Source organism: Pteronotus mesoamericanus, unplaced genomic scaffold, assembly GCF_021234165.1.
Source record: "Pteronotus mesoamericanus isolate MK-2021 breed Mesoamerican mustached bat unplaced genomic scaffold, CSHL_Meso_final scaffold_705, whole genome shotgun sequence".
Taxonomy (NCBI): Eukaryota; Metazoa; Chordata; class Mammalia; order Chiroptera; family Mormoopidae; genus Pteronotus; species Pteronotus mesoamericanus.
The window spans coordinates 1,060,812-1,077,187 of record NW_026555326.1 but is presented as its reverse complement, the minus strand read 5'-3'; the positions used below and the strand labels follow the sequence as shown (position 1 = coordinate 1,077,187).

The following is a 16,376-nucleotide window of genomic DNA, read 5'->3' as shown; positions in this document are numbered from 1 at the left end:
CGTCCCAGAGCTCCGGGGCCACGTCCTGGTACCCCCTCCTCAGATGTCCCAGCAGAGGCCTCAGAGGCCTGAGCACTAGCTGCATGGGACACCCCTTAGACTCTGGGCCCCTCCTCAGGCCTCCTAGGATTGAATAAAAACGCCACTCTTCTGTGCCACCATCTCTGGAGAGGACCTGCTTCTTCTAGTTATGAATGCTGAGCACCCCCAACATCTTTTCTCTCTTTCAGCCTTCTAAATCCTTAATTTAAATCTCTCTTAAAAAATCAGTGTGGTTTCAATTTCTGGTTTCCTAACTGGTCCTTTGCTGATGGGGGGAGACTTGAGGGGAGAAGTGAGGTTGAAACCTAGCAACACATGAGAAGGCGAGGACCTAGACCCCCCACGTGGGGACCCACAGCCCCTGTTGCATTCATTCGCCACAGGCTGCCTGCGGAGGCTGGGGCCCGGGCCCTGGCCAGTGTTACCTTGGTCTGTGCCATTAGCACCTTGCTTTCTCTCTCTGGAGCCTGTGAGGGCTACAGTCAAGGTCTTGACTTCCTCTCGGTTCTCTCGGCTACAAGGACGGGGTTGGGGAGGGACGGTCCCCGCTTTCTTCCTCTCTGCTCAATCTATCCCTGTCATTCAGAGGATCTATTGTTCCTAAAGCTTTGGGAGAACAATGCATTCAGACACCCATGCTGGGGAGGAGAAGGCAGAATTTTAGCCCAGTTTGTCTTAGAAATAGCCAGTTTTTGGATCATGGCCCAGCTGTGGTCTTGGATGAAGTAGTGTACTTCACAGCGGGCTACTGGGCCAAACCAATGCTAAGCATTTACCTGTCTTAACTTGACTCTCAACCACAAGCACATGAGGAGTTAATCTTGTTTCCAAGGTGAGGGATTCAGGCTCAGGCAGGTTAAGTCCTTGGCTGACAGTTTATCCAATTAGCCTACAACTGTCCCTGGAGCCCAAGCCAGTAGATATGCAAGCCATGCCATCAGGGCTGGGACCCCCAGAGATTCCAGAGCAAGGGGCTTTGGGAAGGGCGGGGGTTCCTGCCTCTGCTTTGCTTGGAAAGCTGCCCTGGGCAGGTCTCCAGGACCCTGGGCAGAGCCAACCACCTGGGGGGTTAATAGGACTCTCCCGGTAGACTGAACACAGGAAGCAGGGCAGGACTCCTGCTTGCACGGGGCTTTGAGCTTGGCCTAGGCTAAGCTCTGAACACCTTTGAGGATTAATGAGATAATAAGAAATTAAGACCAGCTAGATATGCAGACCCAGAGCTGCCTCCGGCACTGGGACCGAGCTCTAGGCCTGGGGGCTGAGAAGTGCTTTCAGCCCTCGGGAATGTTTGTCTGCCTCCGTGGTAGCTCTGTAAGGTGCTTTTGCCAAATGCAGGCATAAGATGTGTTTATTTCAGTTGCAGACGACTCCTCATTCTTAGGGAGCACGCACAATCATTTGTCTCCCAAATGGTACATTCACAAAACACCCCATGCTGCTGCTGCTGCCAGTCACTGCCACAGGGGGCATGGTGGGGGGGCGGGGGGTGTGCCTCCTACTGGCCTGTGGTCTGTGCTGGACTTAGGGACCAGCTCCTCTCAGAAGGGGCCTGGCCATGCATCTGCCAAAGACCATCGTTCCTAAGGGCCTTCTGGCCCCCATCAGCCACACCCCCATACAAGGCAAGTCTGTTTCCGGTAGAGTAACCCATATCAATGCATCTGTGACATTTTAATTTTCAGGAAGCAGCCGATGCAGAATTAGAGGACTTGTGCATATCAAGTGACTGCATCGCTTCCACCTCCTTTATTGTGTGTTTTTTTCACACGATGCCACCGCAAGCACACGGCACAGGGATAGACAGGCATACATAGGGCAGAAGGGGTCCCGAACCCAGTACGGGGTGGGAAGACTGGTATAGGTGGCTGCAGAATCTGGCCTTCCCTTTTTCAACATTTCTCTGACACGACCAGAAACAACTGTTGGGCTTTTGAGTTGACCCCGAAGCTGAACATCTGGACAGTTTGTCCTTCCCATCCCATGCCGACACTCAGCCCGCGGACTTGAGGCAGGGACGCTGGAGTATTCCTGGCTGGCGTGGGGGAGCGGAGGCCGGGGCAGCACAGGCACTGCAAACCGGCCCGACGGCCAGTTCTCACCACTGAAGGCGGGTGCCTCCCACAGCTGCTCCTGTGGGAAATCCCCCGGGAGCAAGAAAGGGGCCAGGGGCCTGGAGGACGCCAGAAAAGCGGCGGGGGGATGCCTGCTCCAGCGCCGGGAACCAGCACCCAAGAGGGACAGAGGCCCTAAGGCAGGGATAGACAGAGCAGACCAGGGCGAGGTGGAGAGAAAGCAGAAGAGGACAGGAAGCCCTTGCAGAAGAGCCACACAGGGAGGGGAGAAGAAGAAATAGCAAGAGCAAGGATGGAGAAGAGAGGGCGCAGAGGCATCAGAATGGCAGGGAAATGAGCCTCAGGTACCCAAACCAGGGAGGGGAGAAGCAGGGGCCACATCCACAGAAAGGAGCCCAGAACCACCGGATAATGATCGCGGCAGACAGGGGCTGTGCTCTCCCTGTGCGTCAGGGGCTCTGAGGTGTGGTAAACACTTTTTTACATACATTATTTCAGTGAATCTAAACAATCCCACGGGGTCCTGCTGTTGTCATCCCATTGCACAGATGAGGAAACTGAGGCTGAGAGCCTACACAGTGAATGAGGGGCCAAGCTCAGGCCTGTCTGACACCGAAGCCTGTGGGTTGCAGCCCCTGTCTGCCTCCCGGCCAGCAGCCCCCCACAGATGCCACGGGCAGCTGCTCCTTCCTCCTTGATTCTCACCGGGAGTAGAAAATGGGGACTCTACCTTTACCTGAAAAGGGGACTCATTTCCTTCTTCCATTCTCACATCCCAGTTGACTGTGTGTCAGACCCACGCAACATAAGCTTAAGTCCCCAGGTCGGATCTCTGCTTGAGCTCTAACTCTATTTTGAAATCTTCTCCTGCCCAGACTGGGTCTATCTTTGTGCCATTCTCTTATCCCATAGAAAAGAACAATGCACTCCCCGGGATGGGCACATGGATTAAGTGAGATCTAAGGAGTATAAAGCATATGGCACTCCTGGATGCTCAGGAACGGTATTCTCTGTCCCCTCCTACCCTGGACCTGAGGTCTCACCTTCCTCATATTGCAGACGTGGCCCTCACATGTCACTGATTCCATGGCAGGGGCAGCCCTGCCACCAGGGGCCAAAGGAGCTGTGTCTGGTCAGACCTGGCATGGTGTGGACATGTCTTGGCTGGGACTGAGCTTGGCAGGGGGATACTGTTGCACCGTAAGTACAAGAATGGCCAAGACAGAGCCCCACCCTGTGGAGGGGAAGCTTCAGTAGGCCGTCTTTGGGGCCAGCAGTGGAACCCTTCCTGCCAGGCACAGTGCAGGGCACACAGTGCATGCTCCTTAAACATCTGATTTTGAAGTACAGCGGTCCATCTTAGAATAAACCTGCCATCTTAGGCTAGTGTTCTTAGTTTCTTACTTTGCTCTGAAGGCCCAGCCCCAAGGCAAGAGGGCATAGGCCAGCAGCTAAAATGAACAAGAAGCATCTGGGTGCTGGGGGTGGGGGCTGGTGTCCAGAAATGGCACTCCGGGACTGAAGGGCAGAGCGCACCCTGTCCGCAGCCAGCCCTGGAGAGATGAGGCGCTTCCCTTCGGGACCCCCATCAGGCCAGCGGTCCACATAAGGAAGCAACACCCAGGCAGGGAGTGGTGCCCTGGGCCAGGGCTGACACCACAATGCAGTCTCCCTGGATCAAGGGTGGGGGAAGCTTCTGGGGCCACTTGAGAGCTTGTCTCAAAGGCTGGGGCCCTTCCTGCCCCCTGCTGTGAGGTCTAAAGGAAGGGAGGGGCTGAGGACAGCACAATGCCATATCTCAAGAGGAGGATTCCTGACCTCCCGGCATTTCAAAGTTTAGGTTATCACCCTCATTTCTAGTAACAATCTCCAAGCCTCCAGGCTTCGAGGCCCCAGGCGCCAGCACAGCCTTTGCATAGACTCACTGCCATCTCTCCTCCTTTGTTTCCCCGTAGCCAGGGTTCCTCTGATAACGGAGGCAGACGAGCCCAGAGAGAGATGCTAGAATCTGAGGGACTTCACGAGGTCACCTCATGCCGTCTCGTGCCTTCTAAACCATTCAATCCAACTGGCCATTACTAACAATATGACAACTGCCATTTGTTCCCTGTGTGTGGGTGACAGAAAGCTGGCACACACACTGTCTCCTTTGGGACCGCAGGGGCCCTGCAGCGTATGTGGAGTATTCTTATCGCATGTAGATGAAGAGAAGTCTGGGAGAGGCAAGGTCCCTGGCTTTTCCGGCCTTAAGTGCCATTTTCTTTTTTGAAGGTCCATTCTGTATTTAATTGTCCGATGGTCAATTTCATATACGTGCACAGTTTTGTCTGCTTTTATTTAAATGCAACTCCACTTGCTTTCTCTTCATAGACAGGGAGAGAAGCTGGTCAATACTCTTCCCTCTTACACATCCTTTGCGAAGCCAAGGGCAGCGAATGACTCATCCGGAGCCTTCTCTTTGCCAGGCTGCAAACCCAAGCTCTCCTTCCCACCCGGTCAGCAGGGGTCTGTGGCGTTGGGAGAGCCTTGGTTTGAGTTTTCCCAGGCAAGGGGGAGGGGATGCAGAAGGCAGGGAGGTGGGGTAGCACACAGGCCCCGAAGATGGGAATTTATCTCATCAGCACTGAGGATGTTGGAGAGAGCCGCAGACGTCAGCAACACCCCCTCCCGGCCCCCCCCCGCAACCTCTCTGCCCAGCCTGGGCTGGGGGAAAGTACAGGGCACCTGCTGAGAGGTGCAATAGCTGGGACCTGCGAGCCTCGCCAGGGAAAAGGAGCTGCCAGCTCAGGCCCTTGGTGAAAAGACCTTTTTTTCTAAGTCTTCAGGTCTGACTCCCCCGCAGTCCCCGGTCTGCTCCAGTACCTGATGAACTGACAGAGCTGGCAGAGAAGAATTACAGGCTTCTCAAGTCTCCCTTCCCTGGGGTGTCACCTTCACCTCGAGGGATGCATGACGGTCTCGGGCCAGACAGAGAAAATGAACTTCCCAAGGTGGGTGATGTTGGGCTAAGCAAGCAGCATCTGTCACAGCGACAGTGACGGCTGTGGGGCTCTTGGGAGCCGGAGAGCCAGGCTTACTCCCCCCGAGGCCAGAGGTGTTCCTGGGGACCCTGGCTCAGACACGGGCCCCAGCTGCCTGCAGTTTCTATAACAGAAACGTGCTAAAACCACCTGATATTATTGCTCTGAAGATATAATAGAAGGAGAGAGCTCACACGACAGATCTCAGAGGTCTCAACTCTGAAGCCTCATGGTCTCTCCTCTCCTTGGTCCCCGCCCCCCCCGGGATCCCCTTGCCTGCAGTTCTGAGTCAGGGTCCCCCTCCCTGCCCACACTCACCCCCTTATGACCGGTCCCTCCCTCCTTACTTTCTCCCTTCAGGTTATGCTGCCTCCCTCCCCAGTGCCCGGGCCTCCTAATTCCGACTCCAGCCTGCTCCTATACAGTGCCACCCCCAAACCATGCTCCCCCGGCCACAGTCAGCAGTAACGTTACGGAACGCTTACTAGGAGCCAGGTGCTGTACCATCCATTTTTTTTGCATATTGTACTTCATTCCATTCTTATAATAACCCTACGGTAGATACTATCACTAGTCCCATGTGACAGATGAAGAAACTGAGACTTGGAAGGTTACGCGGCAGAACTGAGATTCAGATCAAGGGACCTGGACTCCAGATCCTGTCTTTTGCCAATTAATGCAACCCCACATTGTCACTACTTTCAACACCTTGAAATCATTCCTCTCCCACGAAGCTTTCTGCAGCCAACAGAAGGAGGGGACGTGCTCCTCCCAGACTCACTCAGCCGGCACTGCCGTCAGCTGCCCGGATCCAGACCCCAGTGCTCACAGCTGCGACTGTGCCGGGAGCAGCCCCGGAGGTCAACGCTGTCACCCTTTCCCATCCGCAGTCATTGACTTGTTCAGGAAGGGTAAACAACTTTTGGTTTTTGCAGCAGCAAAATGCAGAGTAGAAAGTAAAGTATACCAAAAAATAAGCAAAGCATTTGAAAGTCAAATAAAAATGACCTTTGTTTTAGCCACTGTTTATGGGATTATGTGAGCCATGGCTGGTGACTCAGAATGCGGGTGATAGATGCCTAATGATTTAACTAGAACCACAGGCAGTTGGGCTGAACGGACTTCACATATCGCTTTGTTCAACTCTGTGTTACAGATGAGGAAACTGAGGCCCACGAGGAGTAGGGATGTCCTTGAGGTATCACAGCCAGAAAACAGCAGCCCGAACTGGGAACCTGCCGGCTCTTCTGTGTCCCAGACCCCGGCTCTTATCAAGTAGCTGAAAGGCAAGAAAGCACAACTAGTGATTCTTGCTGAGTGGAGCGGCTAATTCTCACCACCTGACCCAGGTAGATGCTGTTATTTTCATTTTGCAGATAAGAAAACTGAGGCTCAAGTAAAGTCAGTGCTAAATGAAAAAAGAGCCGAAGCACTGGGAGGTCCCTGGCTGTTATTTTGCACGTTCTCTCTCTCACCTCACATTTGACAAACATGTACCGAACCCACATTATGTCAACACCACACAGGAGGCTGGTGTGAAGGAGAGAGCATAGCCCCTACTCTCTGGGAATTCACAGCCCAAGAAAACAGTAGGTGTTGGGGTGGGTAAAATATGCGCAGGGACAGGTAACAAAGGCACCGAGGTCAGCTCTCCACATAACCTAGTGCTTGACCAATATCTGAGAGGAGTCTGGTAGGTTTGGGCAAGGGAGGCCATGCCCAGGAGGGGCAGAGGGGTGCCGGGGAATCAGTGCCTGGGCAGGCCGCCCACCCCAGCTCTGAAGTGAGGGGTCTGTCCCCATGCTTCCAGCACCCAGCGGCACAGACCTCTGCTGGCTGCACGGACAGTCTGCCTATAATCAAGCAGGCAGGCCTTTGACTGGCTTGCTTCAGACTCTGCTCCCAGAGAGAGCTATTTGCATTAGGCTCTGTTCAAGGACAGGGATGGCACAAGCAATTACTGGCAGTAGAACCACGTGGGCTCTGCTCCACTCCTCCTTGCCGATTTTTATACGGCCAATAAAGCGGTTGCTCCATCCAGCAGGGCTTAGGTGTGAGTGCTCAGCTGGAAGCCCTCAGGCCACATGGGAGGGCAGCTGACATTCTTCACCACGATGCTGTTTAAGGCCCCAGTCCAGGCGCAGACCACGGGCTCCAAATGTGGCCTGTCTGTGGGAGCATCTTCTAAAGAGCCTCTGTGTGCTCGCAAAGCCAGGCCAACTCCTACAGCCAGGCCATTCCCTCCCCTTTGGGGCCTATAAAAGGCTTATCAACACATTTGGTCCGAGGGAGAGAACAAATGAAAGAGCCTTGCTGTGCTCCCTTGAAGCGTCAAATGAACCTGTTCAGACAAACAATGTTCACAGGCCTGCCACCCGCTCTGCACCGTGCTCAAGCTACGGTGCAGGTGTGTGACTCAGGTACCTATTGAGACGACACGATGACACAAATCTGGACCCAATCACATGTAGCACAGACGCATAAACGGGGCATCAGCGGAGCATCATGCGTGTCTGCGACAGCCCCTCTGCCTACTCCGCAGGCAGAGAAGGGGCGCACGAGCCCCCCCGCCTGCGCTCCTCCCCAGCCCGGAGCCATTCAGGCTGCCTTCGCACCCGACTGCTCCCCCTTCCCCTGTGCCCATGTCCGCTGGCTCAAATCCTCCCTCTTCAGGCCTGATGATGCCACTTCCTCCAGGAAGCCTCCCTTGAGCCTCCCAGCCGGAGGTGCTCAACCCTTTTCTGAACATAGCAGGATCTCCATTCTGCTCTAATAGTAAACACATTGTGCCCTGAATTAGTCTTTTACGTACATATCTGAACTCTCCCACTAATTCATCAGCCCCCAGAGCAGGAATTCTGTCTTGATTCATTTCGGCACCCGCAACGGGGGCTGAGCGCAGTGCCCGGCACATAGCTGGAGCTCAGTCAATGTGTCTTGAATGAATGAACACAGTCTTACATGAACACATGTGAAGTGTACACAACAGAGGCAGGAAGGCTTTTTCAGTTTGTCTTCTCCTTCTTTGCTTCTTTTTCTATTCACCTAGTGGAAGGATTTTTTTCAACGAATCATTGAATTTTATATCAAATGGGTGCAATACGTGGTACCTGGCATTAGCAAAATGAAAGGTTGTTATCTGAGAGTCAGCTCGGTGCCCCTTCTCAAGGCGGGGAAAGGCCCACCATGGCCCTGTAGGGAAGGAGCCAGGACTCCTGAGAAAAGGGTGGAGCTGGGGAAGGCTGGGAGGCGGGGGAGGGGGTTCGAGAGACGGGCTCCCCAGCCTAGACGGGCTCCCCAGCCTCCAGAGCTCTCCCGAGGTGGGCTCTTAGTGCCCAGCAATGCGCAGGTAAGGAGCTGGGCCTCTGGGTGCTCTGAATCTGAACGAGGACTGCACCTCTCGGCGGGGGGTGGTTGCAGAGCTGTGCCCCTGCAGCGAGGCACCGCACGGGGCCTCCGCAGCCAGCAGCACCCAGACCCGGAGCCCATGGCACGTGGGAGGACCTGAGAGGCTTCTTCTGTTCCCAGACACTGTCACTGTCTAGGATGTTCAATAAAACAGTACACATCATGAGGTCTTCCATTTTCACAGCTACAGTTCATACACGGCTTTCATGTTCGCAGTCACCATGAATTGACCCCTTAAACTTGCTCATTGCTCTCAGAGTACATTCATTTCCTCTCCTCTTGTGGGGTCACCGGACTGATCCACCACGGGGTAGGATCGCCTCACTCATTCCTGCATCCACACCCCCATTCAGACATGAGTCCTGAGCTGCCTGCTGAAGTAAGGAGTGATCAGGGAAAGGCCGGGTTAGTTTCTGGAAAGAAGAAGACTAGAACATTTGGTCTCATTGGAACATTCAGATTCCCACTTCCAAAATGAAAAGTCTCTGTTATGTTAACAGTCTCAAAACTCCTGCCACCAGCATTATTCTCACATCCCTGGGGCGGGGGGAGAGGGACACCCACCCACAGACGTGGAGAAGGTGTTTGTATTGGAGGCCCGTCACCGGGGGCTGCAGCAGCGTTTGGGAAGGATACCCTGGTGCTTCTCTTTCTTTTACACATGGGGGAGACAGGCATAAATAACTCAAAATGATAGGGTGAAATAGGTAACACTATCTATCCACTTTTTAAGTCCTAGCAAGTCAAGGCTGTGGAATCAAGTTCTCGGTGCTCACTGGACTCATCCCCTAAACCCCACCTCACTCTGTGGCCATGACCATGTACACCCACCTCACAAATGCACAGCAGGTAGAAAGAGAGTGAGAGATCATTGCGGGCTGCATTATGTCCTCAAAAATCCACCTGTTGAAGTCCCAGCCCCTAGTGCTTCAGAATGTGGTCTTATTTGGCATTGGAGTACTGGGAGGTACAATTAGTTATGATGAAATCATACTGGAGTAGAGTGGGCCCTTCATCCAACATGGCAGGTGGCCTTATAAAAAGGGGGAATTTGGCCACAGACACGGGGATAACACCATGTGAAGGTGAAGGCAGAGATAAGGGTGATACAGCAGACACCAAGGAACACAAAAGAATCTCACAAACCACCAGAAGCTGGGGGTAGGGGGTCCTGGAACAGTCTCCTTCACAGCCCTCAGAAGGTACCAACACTAATTAGTGTCATGCTGACACTAATCTTGACCTTCCGGCCTCTGGGACTGTGAAGCAGTAAATTTCTATAAGTAACTGTGCTACTTTGTTATGGCAGCCCTAGCAAATTAATACAGAGACTGAAGACAGAACCACTTGGGGGTCTGATGGCGATGTTATGAAGCTAAGTTAACTAAGCATCAGATCCATAATCCTATTAGTTTAAAAACATATGTACAGACAGCTAGAAGCGCATGGGTGGATGGATGGATCGATGGGTGGGTCGGTGGACCTAACTGCTGTGTAGATGCTCTGACCAAGCCTTCCCCCAAGCCCAGTAGCCTTCCACGCAGGGCTGAGGAGAGATTGCTGAGTGTTGGGGAAACACCACTCAAGGAGACCGTAAGATCTACACAGCACAATCACTATGTCCCGCCAGTCCTCCTGAACACCCTTTGGCATAGACATTCTTGGCCTGTTGTGCAGAACAGGAAGCTGAAGTTCTGCGAGGTTGTCATTTGCCTAACCCCACAGAGCTAGTAAGTGGCCAGGGCTGGGGTTCATATTCAAGTCTGCCTGATCTCTACCACAGGCTCCTCCTGCTGCTTTGCACAGCTCTACCCTCATGCATCCCACATTCAAATAAGGAGCTCAATGGACCCCAGTTGTCCAGATTGACTTAGAAGGGGAAGTGTTATGTCTCCATGCCCTGTAATCCAGACTTGTCCACCCTCACTTTTGCAGTGACCCCAGTACAATCAAGGGCCATCGCGTGGCCCCTCCTCTCTGCTCTGTGATTGCAGCTTCCTTCCCTTCACAGTGCCGCCTCTGAACGCTGGCCTCACGTTACTCATCTGGACTCTCCTGGCTTCTGTTCCACGGTGGGAACCAGCTCAGTCTGTCTCTGGCCCTAAAGTCTCCCTTTATTTTGATTGTCCAGTTCCTGGCCCATGGAACCCACGCCTGGTCCACTCCTAACCAGGCCATCTCTCTCTGGCCAATCTCTGACCCTCCATGGGGGGGGCGGGGGGAGGAGGCCAGATTTTATGGCTGATTCAAATGCTGTCATGCAGGTCAGAAATCTTGCTGGGCAATCACACTGTGGTTGCCCACTGGACTTCTGTTAAGATATGACTAAATAGGAGTCAGTCATAGGGAGCCCAGGGGGGAGGGTTGGGGGCTGGTAGAGGTATCTCCTTCAGAGACCAGTTTGGTTCCCTTTTAACTCTCCAAATTGTACTCCTATTCCCCGGACACAGGAGCGGTAGCCCTGGGCCTGTGGAACCTGGCTCCTATCTCACCTGGCCCTCACTCTGCTTATCCCTCCTAGAGACTCCCAACCACCCCAGGCGCCTGAAGCCTCTGCAACACCTTATATCCCGTCCCTTTGATTTGACTTGTCTTTCCTCCTCCTCTTTCCCGGGCCAGTCACGACTCTTCCCTCAGGTCCTAGCTCAGATGTCATCTCTACAGCACCCCCTAAGCTTATTTACTTGTCCAAGGTCCTTGCCAGCTGTTTTCTGGGTGGGCAGGGACTTTGCCTCCCTTGCTGACTCTTTGTCCCTAGGGTCTGCACACAGCAGACGCAGGACAAACAACTGGTGGAGGAGTGCATGACAAAGACCCCGGTGACGAATCTGTGACTCTCAGAGGCCAGTTAAGTTTCTCCAGAGGGAGTCTCTGGGCCCCAGGCCAGGAAGGTGTCCCCTCACCTGGGCAGACACAGTCCCACATACGTTGCTGTTCATCAGGGCAAAAGGGCAACTGATCAGAGCCACCTTGGCCCTCGACTGGATTCACAGCCCAGGGTGCTCACTCCTGACAGCAAGTCAAGGGCTACTCTCTGAGCTCCACACTCAGCCCACGAATCCCGTGACATCCAGCAAAGAGCACAGACAGGCACGACGTGGCTGCAAAAAGAAAAGCTCTATCATTCACACCAGTCATCTTAAGCCTCCAGGATCCATGAAAGGAACATGGCCATGCTACATCAACCATGAACAATATTCAACTGTCCTTAAAACTACAACTCACAAATAGAAACAGAGCTCCGATGAGCTAAACATAAAGCCAAGCAAGGGTCCTTCAGCCCATGTGAAGTTTTCACACTGAATGCTCACCTCCTGGAGGCTGCTTCCTGACACTCACTGACACTTGAAAGCAGAAGCTTGGCTCAGTGGGAGAGAGCCCAGGGCTGCCCGGAACCTCCCAGCAGGAGGAAGGAGGGGGCGGCCGGGGGACGGGAGGCAGAGGGGGTAGGGAGAGAGCCTCCTGCTGCTTCCTGATCTGTTTGGCCGAGGGCATGTCCTTTGCAGTATGCTGAGCAAAGCTTCTGATGCTATACCTACTTTGTTTTGATTTTTTTTCCTTGGTCAGCTTGGCTGTCCATTCCACCAAAAACAACACTTAAGGAAGCAGGAGTTGATGTCAAAACTGGCTGCTGTTCTAACAGACAGTCCGGCTCATATCTTTTCAGAAGACTTGTCTTTGCTTTCCTGAAGCAGCCATTTCTAATGCTGTGGCCCTCGTGTTCCTGTTTTGTGTCTTAAAGGACAGTGAGCGCTGCATATCCACGTGAACCTGGGCCTGCCTGCGAGTCTTGGAGCTCTAGCCCCCGAGCCCCAGGGCCAGTGCCAAGGCCTTGGAGAGGCTGTGGACAGTCACCTCCTCCCTCCCTTCTGTCTGGCCCTTCTGCTCTGTCAGGAGTGCTATTAGGCAAGATTCCTTTAACTTGGGTTTGTTCCTCTGTTTGTCAATTTATTTTATTCACCTCTAAATTTTTTTTCTCTATTTTGGTTCAAAACCAAAACAGATTCAAAGGTACTTATTTAAATGCATGAAGTACATGATAAATGATCAAATTAGCAAGAACATTGAGGATAGAGGGAAAGAAAGGCAGTAAATGAGGTACAGCCAAGTGCCAACCACAAGGCTCTGACAGATCCCACAGATCTAGCTGTGAGTCTCCTAGAGGTCAAAGCAAAAATGGCAAGGTGATTGATTGGGAGTAGCCAGCCCTTCACTCATGAGGAGGTTATCAAGTGTCCCATCATGCATTCGGGACTGAAGATGAAATTCTGCTCCGGCTTTGGAAATGTAGTCTGTTTTCTCCTTTCTTCCATAAATACTAAATAGGCATCATCTAATAGCCAGGCCTATCAGCTCTGGGACAAGATACACATCAAGATGTCATCCCTTCCCTCGCTCTTCATAGGAAAATAGATTTGTCCCCCTAACGGTGCTTGGCTTTGGTAGTGTTTTAGCCCAGAAGCGTGAGGGGGTTAGGGAAGTGGTTGTGGGGAAGAGCAGACCTTCTATCCTGGCTTTTCTTTTTTCAGCCCACAATGCCTGACCCTTCGTTCCCCGTCCACAGAGGCGCTCCAATGCCACCTCCGTCCAGAAGCCTTCCTATAGAGTTTGAGGCTGAGTTAGCGGTTCTCACAGCACATGGCAACTTAGTGCTTCAACTTAGCGTTTATTTCATGGTTCTTCTCTGCCTTTCCCCCTGGCCTGCCTTATTCGTGTCTGTATTTTCAGGACACAGCCCAGGGCCAGGCACCTAAGCAGTCATCAAATGCATCTGCTTACGTTGTAATAGAGATTTTCATGAAGTGGAAAATTCAGAGGTCACATACACTGAAGCTCACTTCACTCAGGACCAAGGCAGCTCTGAGTGGAGGTAGCAGGGATCCAGCACCAACAAACTGGACCTGTGTCCTGGGAGCCTCTGAGGAAGGCCTAGGGGGGCTTGCATGCTTTCCTGCCACTCGGGGAGGTGGCTTCTCATGACTGTCCTAAGCACTGATGTTTCTCCTCCACCCTACAGATTGGTATGTTGCTGGCACTATGGCCGCTGTGAGAGGTGAATGGAAGAGAGGACTTGCCGTGACTGGGGTGCCGTGGAAGGTGTGGCGGCCACGCAAGAGCTCTGGGCTGTAGAGCTGTAGATGGACTGCAACGCGGCGTCTCTGTGTACCGGCTGAGGCTGTGTGTTCCTAGGGCACAGCCTGCCGGCTCTCCGAACCTCAGCAAGAGGGCAGTAACATCTACCTCGCAGGATTTTGTAAGATATAAATGTAATAAGGAAGTAAGCATTGGTAAGGAAACCTGGCTCAGGATTGCGCTCATTAGATACTTGTTTCCTTGCTGTTTTGCTGTGGTTTTGCCCTGGTTGCCTAGCCTCAGGGCCTTTGCTGCTACTTACCATGTGACTTAGGCAAAGTGCTGAACCCAACAGGCAGTGTCCTCATCAGTGAAATGGGTCTAAACTGAAGACTAAATGCAATGACATGTATTGAGCTTGTTGCATCCACATACACAAGGCTGGATATACATGTTTATGACAGAGGTCAGTATACATGTGCAGAATAATTCATGAATTATGGTCTCCATCCATCCATTCATTCAAACAGGTAGCCTTTGGCTTCCGTGTTGTAGGCATTGTGCTGTGTGCTCATGACACAAAGGATTGTGACACTATCCCTGCTCTCAAAGAGGGTGGGGTCTATATCATTTTTGTCTTTATCTTTGTGCATTTCATGCTCCTCTGTATGCCCTTTGTCTCTCTGGGGCTCTCTCTTCTGGAGGAAACAACCCAGAAGATAAGCACCAAGTGTGGGTGCTTAATTATGTAGTGTCTGTGTGGGGCTCATGTATAAAACCCCATTGTCCCTGGCCGTTGCTCTGACGGGAGCCCCTTGGAATATTCTGGGTTGCGCACTATCTCCCCAGTCAGAGCGCTAGTTCCCAAGGGGACGATCCATGCTGATGTCTGACCAGCACAGACTTTCTGTTGAAGGCCTGCGTTGGTCCTGGAGGGAGCGCATGGGGCGGCCAGCCCTCAGAGAAGGCTTCAGGTCATGTCTACAGGAAGAACCTGCCTCCACGGGGAGGCCTGAAGCAGCAAAGACAGGTGATGACTCAACAAAGGGTCTAGGGGCAGAAACCTCAGGTCTCCCCCAGAGAAGCAAGCACAGGCCTCCACCCGTTCTGCCAGGCCTCTGGGCTGTTTCTGGAAGAACCAGTGTGCTGCCTGCACCAGATGGCTCTCACCCAGGTACAGGGTATGTCTCTGGCCACTCCTGGCATGAGGACTAGGACAGGGGGGGACAAGAGCCTCAGCTGCCAATAGCCAGACTTCTACAACACAATAGAGACCATAAGGGGATTAGGTTCAACTTAGCATTATTGATCTCTCTCATAAAACCTGCCCGGGGTTTTGAACCATTATCACTGGAGCATAAATTTCCTATTAAGAGCTAATTGTTACAGACAATCACAAATCTCTGTGATTTTTCAGGGCTAAGAAAGAGGCGCTCTGGGTTCTAAATCAACACCACCAACAAGCCTATGTGTGATCCTCTCTGTAGGGCCTGAAGGAGGAAGGCTCTCTGAGGGACGTAGCTGAACCAGCACAGCTTTTTGTAGGGCCTGGAATAGGAAGAGTCCTTGATGGGTCTGTCTGGCCTTCAGGCAGAAGAACATAAACTTCAGGAGAAGTCCCAGGGCACAGCTGCCCTGGTTTCAGGGCTCCACAGGGAAACAGAGGCTGGGACGATGGAATGGTCTTGCAGGGAAGCAAACCATCATGTTTCTATGTCCACTTCCTGCCATCCTATTTTCCAAGCAGAGGCCCCCATCTCTGCGCAAAGATGCTCCATTTTTAACACTTGGACTGGTCTTGCTTTAAGGAAATGTGTGACACAAAAATGCATTACTATGGCAACTACCAGGATGAACCCCCAACTAAATGCTATTGTACCAAGTAATTCTGCTCATAACTGCACTGTCCAATATAATAGCCAATAGTAACACTATAGGCCCTTTATGTTTAAATTAATGTAAATTAAGTATAATTTTAAAATCATTAGCTCAGTTGTATTTGCCACATTTCAAATGCTCAATAGTCACATACGCACTGCATAGAGGCAGTACAAGTATATTTCCATTATCACAGGAAGTTCTATTGGACACAGCTGGCCAGAACTTGGGTCAGCACCTTAAAAATGCAGACAGTAGCCTCCAAATCCCTGAGATGAAGGTTCTGCCACTTGCAGGCATGGAGGCTCGGAATGAAACCTAAATTAAGGTCATTTTTCTAGTATAATTGAATATATGGAATGGGATGCGTAATTTCTTTTAACTTTTAATTGACATTCTTTTTAACTCTTGAAGTATGTTGCTTCATTTGTAAATTTGCAGGGCAATCCATCCCACCTCGCAAGATGGTATGAGGATTGAATGAGAAAAAGTCAAGTCCCCAACCCAAGGCCGGGCACATCGCACTTCCTTCCCTCCCTGTTCTGGAGTGGCTATGTGTGGGTGGTCTGGGCACCCCTCCTCTTTCCTGCATTTCTACAGAGTCGGGGAGCAGGCAGGTTTGCACCTTTCTGAAAACCGGGGCCACATCACTGGATAAACAACGGCGCTACACTGGAAACCCTTCATAGCGGGAAGGACACGCTATGGCCGGACAGAACTGGTGGGAAGGCGAATTGCAAACTGCTGAGAGGGCATAATCACTGGGAGAAACCCGCTTTATAGAAGGCAGAAAGAGCATCAGGATTTGGAAAAGCCATAAATTAGTACGGTCAACCAGAACTTCTGGAGAGAGAAAGAGAAAACAAAGGTGTGTGGGAGA

The 16,376-nt window shown here is 52.2% G+C and overlaps 1 protein-coding gene across 2 annotated transcripts in view; it reads right to left on the bottom strand.

Moving 5' to 3' along the window:
- The window catches only part of KCNH1 (potassium voltage-gated channel subfamily H member 1), a 311,369-nt gene that overhangs the window by 15,398 nt on the left and 279,595 nt on the right, over nucleotides 1–16,376 (bottom strand). The gene's annotated exons all lie outside the window — the stretch shown is intronic.